The sequence below is a fragment of the Numenius arquata genome, chromosome W (genome assembly GCF_964106895.1).
Source record: "Numenius arquata chromosome W, bNumArq3.hap1.1, whole genome shotgun sequence".
NCBI classification, from domain to species: domain Eukaryota; kingdom Metazoa; phylum Chordata; class Aves; order Charadriiformes; family Scolopacidae; genus Numenius; species Numenius arquata.
The window spans coordinates 20,625,424-20,642,941 of record NC_133615.1 but is presented as its reverse complement, the minus strand read 5'-3'; positions in this window follow the sequence as shown (position 1 = coordinate 20,642,941).

The window sequence follows — 17,518 nt, the reverse complement described above, 5'->3', positions numbered from 1 at the left end:
CAGGGAAAAGTGTAGGGTCCTGCACCTGGGGAAGAAGAATGTCAGGCACCAATACAGGTTAGGTGTGGACCTGCTGGAGTCAAGTTCCGAAGAGAAAGATCTGGGGGTCCTGGTAGACAGCAAAATGACAATGAGCAAGCAGTGTGCTCTTGTGGCCAGGAAGGCCAATGGAATCCTGGGCTGCATAGGGAAGAGTGTGGCTAGTAGGCCGAGGGAAGTCATTCTCCCCCTCTCCTCTGCACTGGTGAGGCCACAACTGGAATACTGCATCCAGTTCTGGGCTCCCCAATTCAAGAGGGACAGGGAACTACTGGAAAGAGTCCAGCGAAGGGCAACGAGGATGATTCAAGGATTGGAGCATCTCCCTTATGAAGAAAGGCTGAGAGAGCTGGGACTCTAGCCTGGAGAAGAGAAGGCTGAGGGGACACCTTATCAATGCTTATAAGTATCTAAAGGGTGGGTTGAAGGAGGATGGAGCCAGACTCTTTTCCGTGGTTGCCAGTGAGAGGACGAGGGGCAACGGGCACAAGTTGGAACATAGGAGGTTCCACTCAAATATGAGAAGAAACTTCTTCATGGTGAGGGTGACAGAGCACTGGAACAGGTTGCCCAGGGAGGTTGTGGAGTCCCCTTCTTTGGAGATTTTCAAGACCCGCCTGGATGCAATCCTGAGTAACATGCTCTAACATGCTCTGGGCAATCCTGCTTCGGCAGGGGAGTTGGACTAGATGATCTTTATGGTCCCTTCCAACTCTAAAAATTCAGTGAAAATTCAGTGAAATACACGTCTTTTAAATACCTCCAGGGACGGTGACCCCACCACTTCCCTGGGCAGCCCGTTCCAATGCTTGACAACCCTTTAGGTGAAGAAATTTTTCCTAATATCCAATCTAAACCTCCTCTGGCGCAACTTGAGGCCGTTTCCTCTCGTCCTATCGCTTGTTACTTGGGAGAGGAGACCGACCCCCCGCCTCCCTACAACCTCCTTTCAGGTAGTTGTAGCGACCGATAAGGTCTCCCCTGAGCCTCCTTTTCTCTAGGCTAAACAATCCCAGTTGCCTCAGCCGCTCCTCACAGGACTTGTTCTCTAGACCCTTCACCAGCTTCGTTGTCCTGCTTTAGACGCGCTCCAGCACCTCAATGTCTTTCTTGTAGTGAGGGGGCCCACAGCTGGACACAGTACTCGAGGTGCAGCCTCACCAGTGCCGAGTACAAAGGGATGATTGCTTCCCTAGTCCTGCTCGCCACACTATTTCTGATACAAGCCAAAATGCTGTTGGCCTTCGTGGCCACCTGGGCACACTGCTGGCTCATGTTCAGCTGACAGTCGACCAACACCCCCAGGTCCTTTTCCGCCAGGCAGCTCTCCAGCTACTCTTCCCCAAGCCTGTAGCGCTGCATGGGATCGTTGTGACCCAAGTGCAGGGCCCGGCACTTGGCCTTGTTGAATCTCATCCCATTGGCCTCAGCCCATCGATCCAACCTGTCCAGATCCCTCTCTAGAGCCATCTTACCTTCAAGCAGGTCGATGTCGGAGTGGGAGACGGACCCGGAGTAACGATGAGTCTCAATATGAGTATGGTCGTTCTCACTTTATTCAAGTTCTCACAGAGTATATAAAGACAGACAAGCAGAGCACGCGCTAGCGACAGCTATACGATTGGCTTACAGTCTCTGTTCACGCGCCTAGAGCGCTCACACAATTAGTGCAGACCTCTTGTCCACGTGCAGCAGATGTTTCTCTATCTCCCGGAGGCAGTACCACTTATCTTTGTTTATCGTGTAGCTACTTCTTCATACTTCTGTTTTTTAAGGAGAGTTCACAGCCTCCTCCGGGCTTTCATCCCTATCAAAGACTGGGTTGCTCATTGTAATCAAGTCGTGCCCTTTTTCACTCAGCCATTCCTCCACAGGTCGACACTCCCGCCCAACTTGGTGTCATCTGCAAACTTACTGAGGGTGCACTCGATCCCCTCGTACAGGTCATTGATAAAGATGTTAAACAGAACTGGCCTCAATACTGGGGAACACCACTTGTGACTGGCCACCAACTGGATTTAACTCCGTTCAACACAACTCTTTGGGCCCGGCCATCCAGCCAGGTTTTTACCCAGCAAAGAGTACGCCCATTCGAGCCATGAGCAGCCAGTTTCTCCAGGAGAATGCTGTGGGAAATGGTGTCAAAGGCTTTACTGAAGTCCAGGTAAACAACATCCACAGCCTTTCCTTTGACCACTAAGTGGGTCACCTTGTCACAGAAGGAGATTGGGTTAGTCAAGCAGGACTTGCCTTTAATAAACCCATGCTGACTGGGCCTGATCACCTGGTTGTCCTGTACATGCCACGTGATGGCACTCAGGAAGATCTGCTCCATAACCTTCCCCGGCACCGAGGTCAGACTGACAGGCCTGTAGTTCCCCGGATCCTCCTTCCGGCCCTTCTTGTAGATGGGCATCACATTTGCTAGCCTCCAGTCCACTGGGACCTCCCTGCTTAGCTAGGACTAGTACTGCTGATAAATGGTGGAAAGTGGCTTGGTGAGCACTTACGCCAGCTCCCTTAATAACCTTTGGGTGTATCCCATCCAGCTCCATAGACTTGTGTGTGTCTAAGTGGTGTAGCAGGTCGCTAACCATTTCCCCTTGGATTATGGATTCTGCTCCCCGTCCCTGTCTTCCAGCTCGGGGGCTGGGTACCCAAAGAACAATTGGTCTTACTATGAAAGACTGAGGCAAAGAAGTCATGAAGTACCTCAGCCTTTTCCTCATCCTTGGTCGCTATGTTTCCCCCCGCATCCAATAAAGGATGGAGTTTCTCCTTAGCCCTCCTTTTGTTGCCAATGTATTTATAGGAACATTTTTTATTGTCTTTTGCGGCAGTAACCAGATTAAGTTCTGGTTGGGCTTTGGCCCTTCTAATTTCCCCCCTCCATAACCTCACGACATCCTTGTAGTCCTCCTGAGTTGCCTGGCCCTTCTTCCAAAGGTCATAAACTCTGTTTTTCCCTGCGTTCCAGCCAGAGCTCTTGGTTTAGCCAGGCCGGTCATCTTCCCTGCTGGCTCGTCTTTCGGCACGTGGGGATGGCCTGCTCCTGTGCCTTTAAGGTTTCCTTCTTGAAGAATGTCTAGCCTTCCTGGACTCCTTTTCCCTTCAGGACTGCCTCCCAAGGGACTCTGTCAACCAGTCCCCTGAACAGACCAGAGTCTGCCCTCTGGAAGGTCAAGTTGACAGTCCCACTAACCCCCCTCTTTACTTCTCTGAGAATCAAAAACTCTATTATTTCATGATTGCTTGGCCAAACACGGCCTCCAGCCATCACATCACCCACAAGTCCTTCTCCGTTCGCAAACAACGGGTCCAGCGGGGAACCTTCCCTAGTTGGCTCACTCACCAACTGTGTCAGGAAGTTATCTTACACACACTCCAGGAACCTCCTAGACTGTTTCCTCTCCGCTGTATTGTATTTCCAGAAGACATCTGGTAAGTTGAAGTTCCCCATGAGAACAAGGGCTAGCGATCGTGAGACTTCTCCCAGCGGCTTATAGAATAGTTCATCTGCCTCTTGATCCTGGTTGGGTGGTCTACAACAGACTCCCTCCATGATATCTGCCTTGTTGGCCTTCCCCCTGATTCTTAACCATAAACACTCGACCCTATCATCACCATCGTCAAGCTCTAGACAGTCAAAACACTCCCTAACGTACAGGGCTACCCCACCGCCTCGCCTTCCTTGCCTATCCCTTCTGAAGAGTTTATAGCCATCCATTGCAGCACTCCAGTTGTGCGAGTCATCCCACCATGTTTCCGTGATTGCAACTATATCAGAGTTTTCCAGCTGCACAACTCCTCTCGTTTGTTGCCCATGCTGCATGCATTGGTGTAGATGCACTTCAGTTGGGCTATTGATCCCGCCACCTTTTTAGGGGAAGAAGCCCTAATTCCTATGTGACTGTTCTCAGGCACTTCCGCTTCTCCATCCCCTACTTCCACTGAGATGGCAGACCAAGGGACCTTGCTAGCACACTGTCCCTCAAACATTGGCATGCCACCCCCAGGCTTATCTCTAGCGAGATAAGCTCCAGAAATCCATGGTGTACTCTCTGCCACATTCTGTCCCCTCTGGTGCAGACTGAGCAGAGGGTTAGAAAACGAGGCTGAAGGACGAGTTCCCCAAAGAAATCCATCATCCTCGCAAGCAAGGAGGTAGAATCATCCACAACCCCATCTCCTTGAGCATGCAAAGACCTAGCCCACTGCAAGGCCTTGCCCCCCAAATGGGACAAAATAAAGCTGGCCTTTGCACCATCACTGGGAAAAGCACTACCCCAACCCTCCAAGAAAACTGCCATAAGAAATGCAAAGAGAGAAGGGAGGGTTCCGTATCCCCAGTAAATGGTGAGGGAGAGAACAAGCAGACATAGGGGGAAAACCATCACCATGCAAAAGGAATAGTAGTAGGGGGAGAACAGGGAGGTGAAGCAGAGCCTGCCCTTTCTAGAACCTCCATATGGCAACGAAGATGCTCTATTGAGGCTTGAGTCTTCTCCCGTATCTCACCCAGTAACCACCTCAGTTCCTATGAATACTGCGACTTGAGCTGTTGTATCTGTTCCGTGCAACACTGCAGAGCTTTAACAGCATCCACTCCAGACACACCTGTGGGGGCTTGGGAACCAGACTTGGTATTCCCAGCGGGGCGGGTCTCTCTAAGGTCTTTAAGCTAGTTGTCAGGACAGGCCCAGGACGAGAGACAAAACTTTAGGATTCGAAGGCTCTAGCAGGCAATAGCTCGAAGAGGCTGAGCTCTGCCTGCTAGACAGTTTTATTAGCTCTCCTGATAACACAACAACAGCAGCTGAAGACATAGTATTTACAAAACCTCATCTCGTAGTAGTTATTAGTACAGTCTTTGCTTTTCTTCATTAAATTGCCTTTATCTTGACCCATGAGTTTTTCGTCTTATATTCTCCCTCTGTCCCCCCAAGGAGGAGGAGTGAGAGAGCGGCCTGGTGGGCACCTGGTTGCCAGCCAAGGTCAACCCTCCACACTCATTTCACAAATTAAAGTTCTACTGTGTGCACCCTATTAAATGAGTAGGCATGCACATGGTTGTAGCAAATTTACTTTGGAGTTGAGATCCATGTAATTGCATTTCTGTTTTGGTAAAGCCCTAGGATGTACATAGGAACTTTCTGAATCCATGAGTGAATTTCAGAAGATCACTTCTTTATTGGAATGAACTTCAGGGCGTGTAATGCCACTACACATTTGTTTGACAGTTACTTCTTTTCTGCTTCTAGGTGAAACTTGCTTATAAAGCCCTGGGCCGTAGGGTCTCCAATAAGGCTTTTGATATGGTCCCTCACAGCATCCTTCTGGACAAGTTGTCCAACTGCAAAGAACTGGCTGAACAGCAGGGCTCAAAGGGTTGTAGTGAACGGGGCTGCATCTGGCTGGCAACCGGTCACCAGCAGGGGCTCAATTCTAGGGCCAGTTCTGTTCATTATATTTATCAACGATCTGGATGAAGGAGTTGAATGCACCATTAGTAAGTTTGCTGATGATACTAAACTGGGAGGTGCTGTTGACTCTCTTGAGGTACAAGAGGCCTTGCAGAGGGATCTGGATAGATTGGAGCATTGGGCAATCATCAGTGGCATGAAATTTAACAAGGACAAATGCCGGATTCTGCACCTGGGACGCAGTAATGCCGGATACAAGTATAAATTGGGAGAGGAGTGGCTGGAGAGCGGCCCTGCAGAAAGGGATCTGGGGGTGCTGGTTGAATGTAAGCTCAATATGAGTCAGCAGTGTGCCCTGGCAGACAAGAGGGCACACCGCACCCTGGGGTGCATCAAACATAGCATAACCAGCTGGTCAAGAGAGGTGATTATCCCACTGTATTTAGCGTTGCTGCAGCCTCACCTTGAGTCCTGTGTGCAGTTCTCGGGTCCACAATTTAAGCTGGATGTTAAGGTCCTTGAATGTGTCCAGAGGAGGGCAACAAAGCTGGTGAAGGAGCTGGAAGGTATGCCCTATGAGGAAGCATCTGAGGACGCTGGGTTTGTCTAGTTTGGAGAAAAGGAGGCTGAGGGGTGACCTCATTGCTCTCTACAGCTTCCTGAGGAGGGGAAGTGGAGAGGGAGGTGCTGATCTCTTCTCCCTGGTACCCAGCAACAGGACGCATGGGAATGGTTCAAAGCTGCGTCAGGAGAGGTTCAGACTAGACATTAGGAAGCATTTCTCTACCGAGAGGGTTGTCAAACAGTGGAACAGGCTTCCTAGAGAGGTGGTCGATGCCCCAAGCCTGTCAGCGTTTAAGAGGCATTTGGACATTGCCCTTAACAGCATGCTTTAACTTTTGGTCAGCCCTTAAGAGGTCATGCAGTTGGACTAGATGATTATTGTAGGTCCCTTCCAACTCTAACTATTCCATTCTGTTCTGATTTTTAGAGTCAGGTTTATAAAGTTCTTCTTTTTAATGGCCTCCTTAAAAGAAGCTTTGTGTCCTGCACAAGAATCATAAAATAATCACAAATCGCAGAATGCTTGAGGTTGGAAGGGACTTCTGGAGGTCATCTATTCCAACCCCCCTGCTTAAAGTAGGGTCCGCTAGAGCAGGTTGTGCAGGACTGTGTCCAGTCGGGTTTTGAATATCTCCAAGGACAGAGATTCCACAACCTCTCTGAGCAACCTGTTCCAGTATTCAACCACACCCTCACAATAAAAAAGTGTGTTCTTAGGTTAAAGTGGAATGTTCTGTGTTTCCGTTTGTGCTCATTACCTCTTGTCCTATCACTGGGCACTACTTGAAAGAGCCTGGCTCCATCTTCTTTACACTCTCCCATCAGGTATTTATATGTATCTGTAAGATCCCCCTGATCCTTCTCTTCTCTAGGATGAATAGTCCCAGCTCTCTCAGCCTCTCCACATATGTCAGATGTTCCAGTCCCTGAATCATCTTTGTGGCCCTTCTCTGGACTCTCTCCACTATGTCCATGTCTCTCTTGTACTGGGGAGCCTAGAACTGGACACAGGATTCCAGGTGTGGCCTCGCCAGTGATGAGTAGAGGTGAAAGGATCACCTCCCTCGACCTGCTGGCAACACCCATGCTAATACAGCCCAGTAGGGGGTTGGCCTTCCTTGTCGCAAGGGTACACCGCTGCCTCATGGTCAACTTGTTGTCCATTAAGACCCCCAGATCCTTTTCATGAGGTTCCTCTCTGCCCATTTCTCCAGCCTTTTGGAGTCCCTCTGAATGGCAGCACACTCATCTGGTGTATCAGCCACTCTTTCCAGTTTTGTAGCATCTACGAACTTGCTGAGGGTACACTCTGTCCTGTCGTCTAGGTCATTAATGAAGATGTTAAACAGTACTGGAGCCAGTATCAACCTCTTTGCCACACCGCTGTTAACCGGCCTCCAGATAGACTTGGTGATGCTGATCACAACCCTTTGAGCCTGTCACTTCAGACAGCTTCCAGTCCACCCAAATGTCCACTTATCTAGTCAATCATAGAATCATAGAATTGTCTAGGTTGGAAGGGACCTTTAAGATCATCTAGTCCAACCATCAATCTAACTCTGATGATAAAAAACCATCACTAAACCATGTCCCTAAGCACTATGTCAACCCGTCTTTTAAATACCTCCAGGGATGGTGACCCCACCACTTCCCTGGACAGCCCGTTCCAATGCTTAATAACCCTTTCAGTGTAAAAATTTTTCCTAATATCTAATCTGAACCTCCCCTGGCGCAACTTGAGGCCGTTTCCTCTTGTCCTATCGCCTGTGACTTGGGAGAAGAGACCGACCCCCACCTTGCTACAACCTCCTTTCAGGTAGTTGTAGAGAGCAATAAGGTCTCCCCTCAGCCTCCTTTTCTCTAGGCTGAACACCCCCAGCTCCCTCAGCCTCTCCTCATAAGACTTATTCTCCAGACCCCTCACCAGCTTCGTTGCCCTTCTCTGGACCCGCTCCAGCACCTCAATGTCTTTTTTTGTGGTAAGGGGCCCAAAACTGGACACAGTACTCGAGGTGGGGCCTCACCAGTGCCGAGTACGGGGGGACGATCACCTCTCGGGTCCTACTCACCACGCTGTTCCTGATACAGGCCAGGATGCTGTTGGCCTTCGTGGCCACCTGGGCACACTGCTGGCTCATGTTCAGCCGACAGTCGACCAACACCCCCAGGTCCTTTTCCGCCAGGCAGCTCTCCAGCCACTCTTCCCCAAGCCTGTAGCGCTGCATGGGGTTGTCGTGACCCAAGTGCAGGACCCAGCACTTGGCCTTGTTGAAACTCATACCACTGGCCTCAGCCCATCAATCCAGCCTGTCCAGATCCTTCTGCAAAGCCTTTCTACCCTCCCAGCAGATCAACACTCCCACCTAACTTGGTGTCGTCTGCAAACTTAGTGAGGGTGCACTTGATCCCCTCATCCAGATCATTGATAAAGATGTTAAAGAGAACTGGCCCCAATACTGAGCCCTGGGGGACACCACTCGTGACCAGCCGCCAACTGGATTTAACTCCATTCACCGGTCGGTACTTCATCAGTTTGTCAATGAGGATGTTATGGGAGATGGTGTCAAATGTCTTACTAAAGTCAAGATAAACTACAGCCACTGCTCTCCCCTCATCCACCAAGCCAGTCACCTCATCATAGAAGGCTATCAGGTTGGTCAGACGTGATTTCCCCTTCATAAATCCATGCTGACTACTCCCAATCACCTTCTTGTCCTTCATGAGCCTGGAAGTGGTCTCCAGGATTAGTTGCTCCATCACCTTCCCAGGGATCAAGGCGAGGCTGAACAGGCCTTTAGTTCCCTGGATCCTTGTTCTCGCCCTACTTGAAGACAGGAGTGACATCTGCTTTACTCCAGTCCTCAGGAACCTCTCCCGATTGCCATGGCCTTTCAAAGATAATTGAGAATGGCCTTGCAATGACAACAACCAGCTCCCTCGGCACTCGTGGGTGCATCATATCAGGCCCCATGGACTTGTGTTTGTCCAGTTTGTTTAAATATTCCTTAATCTGATCCTCCTCCACCAACAGCAAGTCTGCCTTGCCCTGGACTTCCCCACTCGTTTCAGGGACATGGGATTCACAGAATCACAGAATGGCATGGGTTGGAAGGGACCTTTGGAGATAATCTAGTCCAATCCCCCTGCCAAAGCAGGTTCAGCTTGAGCAGGTTAGAAAGGAATGCATCCAGGCAGGTTTTGAATACCTCCAGAGAAGGAGACTCCACCGCCTCTCTGGGCAGCCTGTTCCAGTGCTCTGTCACCCTCAAAGTAAAGAAGTTTTTCCTCCTGTTCAGATGGAATTTCCTGTGCTCCAGTTTATGCCCATTGCCTTGGGCACCACTGAAAGGAGTCTGATCCCATCCTCTTGACACCCGCCCTTTAGATATTGATAAGCATTGATGAGATCCCCTCTCAGTCTTCTCTTCTCCAGGCTAAACAGACCCAGGTCTCTCAGCCTTTCCTCAGCAGAGAGATGCCCCAGTCCCTTGACCATCTTTGTTGCCCTCCGCTGGACTCTCTCCAGCAGTTAACCGGCCTCCAGATAGACTTGGTGATGCTGATCACAACCCTTTGAGCCTGTCACTTCAGACAGCTTCCAGTCCACCCAAATGTCCACTTATCTAGTCATAGAATCATAGAATCATAGAATTGTCTAGGTTGGAAGGGACCTTTAAGATCATCTAGTCCAACCATCAATCTAACTCTGATGATAAAAAACCATCACTAAACCATGTCCCTAAGCACTATGTCAACCCGTCTTTTAAATACCTCCAGGGATGGTGCCTCAACCACTTCCCCCAAATTACAGACTCAGAGGAAAGGACCCCCTGTCCAGGTCTTTCCTAAAGCTCTCCCAAGACAGCCTCAGCCCCAGTCTCCAGGTATGAAACCCATCACCATGAGTCATCAGGAGCAGCTCTCCGGATAACCTTTCGGACTAAGGGTGATTGCTGCTAGGAGGTCGGACACATTATAGAATGCACGGGAAAAGCATCTTGGGGTCACACAAGAATTACTATGGGATGTTTAGAGGAGCCAACAAAGGCTGGGCAACAGAGGGATCAAGTAGTTTTAGGGAGGAACAAGTGTGGGAAAACAGAGGTATAAGGGGATAAAAAGGGCCAGTTGAGTGTAAATAGTTGGCTGGTCGGTATATTTGTCTGGCCATGCCCTGCACCGGATCATCTCAATCTGTCCTATCTTCTTATTAAATTCCTTTCTAACTCTTTTCCTGAGTGAGGGAGGGCTCTTAATTTTGTGTGCATGTGTGAGTATGAGGCTCTTAGTGCCACCAACTGGAGTCAAACCAGAAGTTGGAGTGCTTGGGTGTCAGCAACTGGTGTGTGTGAGTGAGTGTGTGAGTTCTAGTGAAGATCAAGCTGGATTAGCCAGTGAGTAGGTGAAATAGCCTGGGAGACAGGCATGTGTGTGTCTCTAAGGGCAAGCCCACAGGAGGAGCTAGCTACCAGAGGGACCAGGAGAGTCCTGGCCAACTTACAGAAATCTCTGTGTTTGTGTGCACGTGCATGCGTGTGTCTGTACCAGCAACTGGAGTGGGACTGCAGCCTTGGGAGCTTGTATGCCCAGGTGCCAGCAACTGGGGAGACTGGGATCCAGGGGCAGCTACTGGGCAGACTGTGTGAGCCCAGCTACTGGAGGGATCCACATTGTAAATATATATATATATATTCCCACTAGTGGACCTTCATATTGAACTACTAGAGAGGGGAACAGGATGAGGCCATTGGTGCTTTTTGTGTTTGTGTGAGTGCTGAGTATGTCTGTGTTTATCTATCTGTGAGGCTGGCTATATATATATATATATGTATGTGTGTGTATGTATTGCATATGTGTATTTGTGTGTCTACTGGGAATATATGCTCAGCCTCTCTACTGGTTGGACCTGAAGCTGCAGCAGCCTCACCTCTATTGGACTACCACATTTGGTCTGCCCCTAAAAGAACCTGTCGTTCTATGAAAACTTTGATAAGGAAATACTTCTCTGTTGACTCTTGCATGATATACTTCATGTTCCTTCTCATGAGGCACAAGAAATTATAAAAGTTCTGTTGACATCAGAGCAAGAAATATTCACCAACCATCCCTTTAATTTCTCAACCTGCACTGCTATGATGTACGTGCTCCATGAATTCTATCTACCCCTGAATTTAAATTCAGTGGGTGTTCTCTATGTTCTTCTTATGCTTTAAAAAGAGTGTATTTTTTATAATATCAGAATCTTTGTGCATAAATAATTTTCCATTATTGCCATGATGTTTTTAAGGCAAGCTATAACAAAAAATATTTTTCAATCTATTGTGCTTTAGGCTGAATTGGCCTATTATGGGCGACAGATGCTCTCCCCCTACTTCCCGCTCCCAAGAGAAGAGGAGGAGAGATAAAGAGATTTACGAGTTTAGAAGGAACTAAACTACTTTAATGAAATATTAATAATAAAATTAAGGGCAGATGAACAGACAGGGTCCTCCTTGGACATTGGCCATTGAAGAAAAAAGAGCTGACCCTTTGATCCCTCAGCTTTTATACTGAGCATGGGGCAGATGGGATGGAATACCCACATTGGTCAGATTTGGGTCACCTGTCCTATCTGCTCCTCCCTGCAGGTGGAACCCCTCTATGCTTTTCTGTTTCCGACCCTCCAACAGGGCAAATAACAAAATTAGCTGACCTTGGTTGTTATAGCAATAAGTATAAGCAAGAGCCTCTCTTGTTCCTTGGCATGAAGTACAAACATTGATCTTATCACTCTAAAAGCAAACAGTTTTCTGCACAATATGCTGTTAATTTCAGAGAGTTAGAAGAGGCCTAATGAAGAAGTAAAATTACTGAACAGAAAGTTGGTTCTGTTTTACCTCAAACCGGGACAAGTCTTCATGCAGGCAGTCTCAGGATAAGCTGTAAGGACAAACATATTACAACTAGATGTTTTTTATTCAAGTTGTATTAGGTGTTAAGAATATATCATACTGATGAGTTTGGAAAGAGAATAGTGGTTTAAGAATTAGAATCATACAACGGTTTGGGTTAGAAGGGACCTTCAAAGATCTCATGGGCAGGGACATCTTTCACTAGATCAGGTTGCTCAAAGGTCCATCCAAACAGACCTTAAAAACATTCAGTGATGGGGCAAACTGTTCCAGTGTCTCACCACCCTCATCATAAAAAAAAATCATCCTCATATCTATTCTAAATCTACTCTCATTTTAAAAACGTTACCCCCCTATCCTGTCACTACAGGCCTTGATAAAAAGTCTCTCTCCATCTTTTTTATAAGCCCCCTTAATATATTGAAAGGCCGCAATAAGAGATGTCTCCAGGCTGAACAACCCCAAATCTCTCACCCTTTCTTCATAGGAGAGGTGTTCCATCCCTCTGATCATTTTTGTGGCCCTCCTCTGGACCCGCTCTAACAGGACACTAGGGACCCCAGAGCTGGATGCAGTACTCCAGGTGGGGTCTCACCAGAGTGGAGTAGAGGGGCAGAATTGCCTCCTTCGACCTGCTGTCCAGGATTCTTTTGATGCAGCCAAGGATACAGTTGGCTTTCTGGGCTGCGAGCGCACATTGCACATTGGTTCTTATGGGTCCACTCCTCAAGCCTGTCAAAGTCCCTCTGGATGGCATTCTTTCCCTCTGGTTTATCAATGGCACCACTCAGCTTGGTGTCATCCACAAACTTGCTGAGGGTACACTTGATCCTGCTGCCTATGTCATTAATGAAGATATTAAACAGTATTGGTCCCAATATGGACTCTTGAGGGAGACCACTCCGTACTGATTTCCACTTGGACATTGAGCCACTGACTGTAACTCTTTGAATGTGGCTATACAGCTGTCCTGGTTCCGGTGGGGATGGGATGAGACATGTATTGGATACCATGTGACACCATGCCCAGTATATAGCTGGTGGAGCTAGCCAGGAAGGGGGAGGAATCGGGCTTGGAAGTGGGCTGGGCTTTGGATTGTTGTTCTCTTTCCTTTGCTATTCTGTTAAACTGCCTTTATCTCAACCCACGACTTTTGCCTTTTTTTTCAGATTCTCCCAGCAGGGGAGAAGGGGGAGGGAGTGAGCCAGCTACCCCATAGTTCTTTGTTGCCATCTGGGGCTAAACCATGAGAGTCTTTTTTGGCACCAAACATGGGGCACGAAGGGTTGAGATAACAACAGATCTGACCAGAGCCTGTTAAAATGAATTTGTTAAATGCATTTATTATATTATTTAAATAGTTGCTGGTTACCATGTTGCTTTGTTTGTTTGCATGGCTGTGTTATGTAAGTTCTTATATGCTCTATGTACTCCCTGCAATGCTGTTTATCACCTGTGGGAGAGGGATCAGGATTATCATTTTGCAGCCCTGTGTAATATCACCTTATGATATGATATCACTGTTTATGCAGTTTTGTCAGTATGTTTATGCAATATTACTGTTCTGCCCGTACCTTGGGCTCCATCTCTTGTCATTTATTAATAATTGCACCCAATCTATGGGGGAAACAGAGGGGGATACTTACCCCAGCTCTTTCGACTCCCTTTTCTCCTTTGGGCCAGGTACAACAGCTTTTGAGAATTTTCACATTCTTTTTGAGAATGTTCAAACCAGCATGTTCCGATTGCTATGTCTCCTGAATGTATTTCAGGTCTTGTTTAGAGTTAAACAACTATTTAAGACTACACCCAGAGATCTGCCCCAAGGATGGATAGTCATGGGTGGCACAACATGTGGGAGAAGATGGGCAGGTATCTAGAGAATTTCTCACCTCCAGTGGTTTGGGACTTTATCCCTGAACAACTACAGGAGCCTGATAAAGTGAATATTTGAAAAGAAAATGCTTTGGCTATTCCAGAGAGGCACAACTTACCTCACTATGCTGCACTCTGGCCAGTATGTACCAAATACTGCACGATATTATGCAACACCCTAAGGGCAAAGAGAGGGAAACAGGGCTGACAGGCACTGCAGCTACTCCAGCCCCCTCAACAGGCACCACAACTACTCAAACCTCGTTGGCAGGCACTGCAGCTGAACCAGAAAACCAACCTGTGCTAGTATCAGTTGTCCCCATACAGAAGAAGAAATACACCAAGAAATCAGTTTGCTTAGTAAGGGATGACAATGAACCAGGGAGGAAGATGGAGAACCCAGATATAATCACCCAATCCCTATCCCAGAGTGAGCTGCGGGATATGCAAAAAGATGTCAGGCCCCATCCGGGCGAGCACATTGTCACCTCGCTGCTCCGATGCTGGGATAAAGGGGCCAGTACATTGGAAAACTTCGGGACCAGAGGAAATGGTCTGAAGTTGCAGCAGGGGAGGTTTAGATTAGATATCAGGAAGAATTACTTTACTGAGAGAGTGGTCAGGCACTGGAACAGCCTGCCCAGGGAGGTGGTGGAGTCGCCATCCCTGGAGGTATTTAAGAAATGTGTAGACATGGCACTTCAGGGCATGCTCTAGTGCCCGAGATTGTTGGTTTGTGTCTATTTGTGGGTGGTGTGGTGTGTGGTTGTGGGCGTTTGTTTTGGTTTGGTTTTGGTGTTTGGTGTTCGGTGTTCTGGGATTTTTTGGGGTTGTTTTTTTTTTTTGTTTGTTTTTGGTGGTGGTTTTTTTTTTGTTGGTTGAACTAAATGATCTCAAAGGTCCCATCCAACCAAAAATATTCTGTGATTCTGTGATTCTGTGAATTAGAGGGCAGGGAAGCCAAGCAGATGGGATCCCTGTCGAGGGAAGGGGGCATTGACAAGGCAACTGGGAAAAAGACACAAGCCCTCAGCCTCTGGAGGCAACTCCTGTCAGGCATGAGGGAAAGGTACCCCTTCAGTGAAGATGATGTATGTCATCCGAGCAAGTGGACCACCATGGAAAGAGGTATCCAGTACCTGAGGGAATTAGCTGTGTGGGAGAAGTTTTTTTATGACTTGGACAATGCACAGTTACCCACAGATCCTGATGAAGTCCAATGCACAAGGCCCGTGGCAGACGTTAGTACAGAGCGCACCATCATTGTATGCCAACTCATTGGCAGTGATGGAACAGAAAGGCAAACAAGGACCAACAGTAGATAAGGTGGCTGCCCAACTCCAGCGATACAAAGAAAGTCTCTCTTCCCCTCTTTTCTTGGCTGTGGAGAAACTGCCCCGGAAAGTCCAGCAACTCAAAGAGAACATGTCCTACTCCCCACCTGTATGGGCCAGTATCTCAGCTATTAAGAGTAGGCATTTCTCTGCTCAGGAGAGAGAATACAGAGGGTACACACCACGAGGCACCCTGTGGTTCTACCTGCATGAGCACGGAGATGGACAACCTACCCCGACCCTAGAAGCACGAGTGAGTTAGTTGCAAGGAAGAACAATCACAAAAGGGGATCCTTCCAGGAAAAGTGCCCCTCCAGTTTCCAGCGGGCAGTTCCCCAGACAGAATAGAAGGCCTGATCTTACTTCCAATCTTCTTGAAGGAACTTCCAAGTGATTTCTGCAAGAAGTGAGTAACAGATACTGCGACCAGGATTAGAGGGACCCTGCCTCCAGCCAGGTGGAGGAAAGGGACAACCAGTTTTATTGGACTGTGTGGATTTGATGGCCTGGCACATCAGACCCACAGGAGTATAAGGTTCTAGTGGTCAGGGGTGCACAGTGTACCCTAATACCATCAAGCTATAAAGGGGCAAAACCCATTTGTATTTCTGGAGTGAGAGGGGAATCCCAAGAATTGACTGTATTGGAAGCTGAAGTGGGCCTAATTGGAAACGAGTGGCAAAAGCACCCCATTGTGACTGGTCCAGATGCTCCATGCATCCTTGGTATAGATTACCTCAGGAGAGGGTATTTTAAGGACGCAAAAGGGTACCAGTGGGCTTTTGGCATAGCTGCAGTGGAGATGGAGGAAATTAAGCAGTTGTCTACCTTGCCCGGTCTCTTGGAGGACCCTTCTATTGCGGGTTTGCTGAAGGCCTCTGTGTCAAGTGACCCGGAAGAAAAATGACTTTAAATGATGCCCTGAGCAATGACAATTCTTTGAAGAAATTAAACAGGAAATATTTCATGCAGTAGCACTTGGGCCAGTCCAGGCGGGACAAGATGTTAAAAATGTGCTCTACACCACAGCTGGGGAGAACGGCCTGACCTGGTGTCTCTGGTAGAAAGCACCAGGGGAGACCTGAGATCGACCCCTAGGGTTTTAGAGTCGGGGATACAGAGGATCTGAGGCCTGCTATACTCCAACTGAAAAAGATATATTGGCAGTATATGAAGGGGTTCGAGCTGCTTCAGAAATTCGAGCTCCTTTTAGCACCTTGACTTCTGGTGCTGGGCTGGATGTTCAAATAAAGGGTCCCTGCTACACATCATGCAACTGACACTCTGTGTAGTAAATCGGTCTCACTGATCTCACAGTGGGTTCTAATGGGAAACCCCAGTAGCCCAGGAATTCTGGAAGTGATCATGGACTGGCCAGAAGGCAAAGATTTCGGAATATCACCAGAGGAGGAGGTGACACCTGCAGAAGAGGCCCCACTGTATAATAAACTACCAGAAAATGAGAAGAAATATGCCCTATTCACTGATGGGTCCTGTCATGTTGTAGGAAAACGTCAAAGGTGGAAAGCTGCCGTGTGGAGTCCTACGTGATGAGTCACAGAAGCCACTGAAGGACAAGGTGATTCAAGCCAGTTTGCAGAGGTGAAAGCCATTCAGCTGGCTTTAGACATCGCTGAAGGAGAAAAAGGGCTAGCACTTTATAATGACTCGTGGATGGTGGCAAATGGTCTATGGGGGTAGCTACAGCAGTGGAAGCAGAGCAACTGGCAGCACAGAGGCAAACCCATCTGGGCTGCCCCACTGTGGAAAGATATTACTGTCTGCCTAGAGAATCTGATTGTAAAAGTACGTCACGTAGATGCCCACGTACCCAAGAGTCTAGCCACTGAAGAACATCAAAACAAGCAGCAGGTGTATCTGGCTGCTAAGTCTGAAGTGAGGAGGATCATGTTAGAGATCATTTAGGCAAACTTGACATCCACAAATCCATGGGCCCTGATGGGATGCACCCGCGAGTGCTGAGGGAGCTGGCAGATGTTATTGCGAAGCTGCTCTCCTTCATCTTTGAAAGGTCACGGAGAACAGGAGAGAGGTGTCTGAGGACTGGAGGAAACCCAATGTCACGCCAGTCTTCAAAAAGGGCAAGAAGGAGGACCCAGGAAACTACAGGCCGGTCAGCCTCACCTCCACCCCTGGAAAGGTGATGGAACAGCTCATTCTGGATGTCATCTCTAAGCATGTGGAGGAAAAGAAGGTTATTGGGAGTGGTCAGCACGGATTCACCAAGGGTGAATCATGCTTGACCAATCTGATAGCCTTCTATGATGGAATGACTGGCTGGGTAGATGAGGGCAGAGCAGTGGACGTTGTCTACCTTGACGTCAAGCAAGGCTTTTGACGTAGCAAGGCTTTTGACGCTGTCTCTGATAAC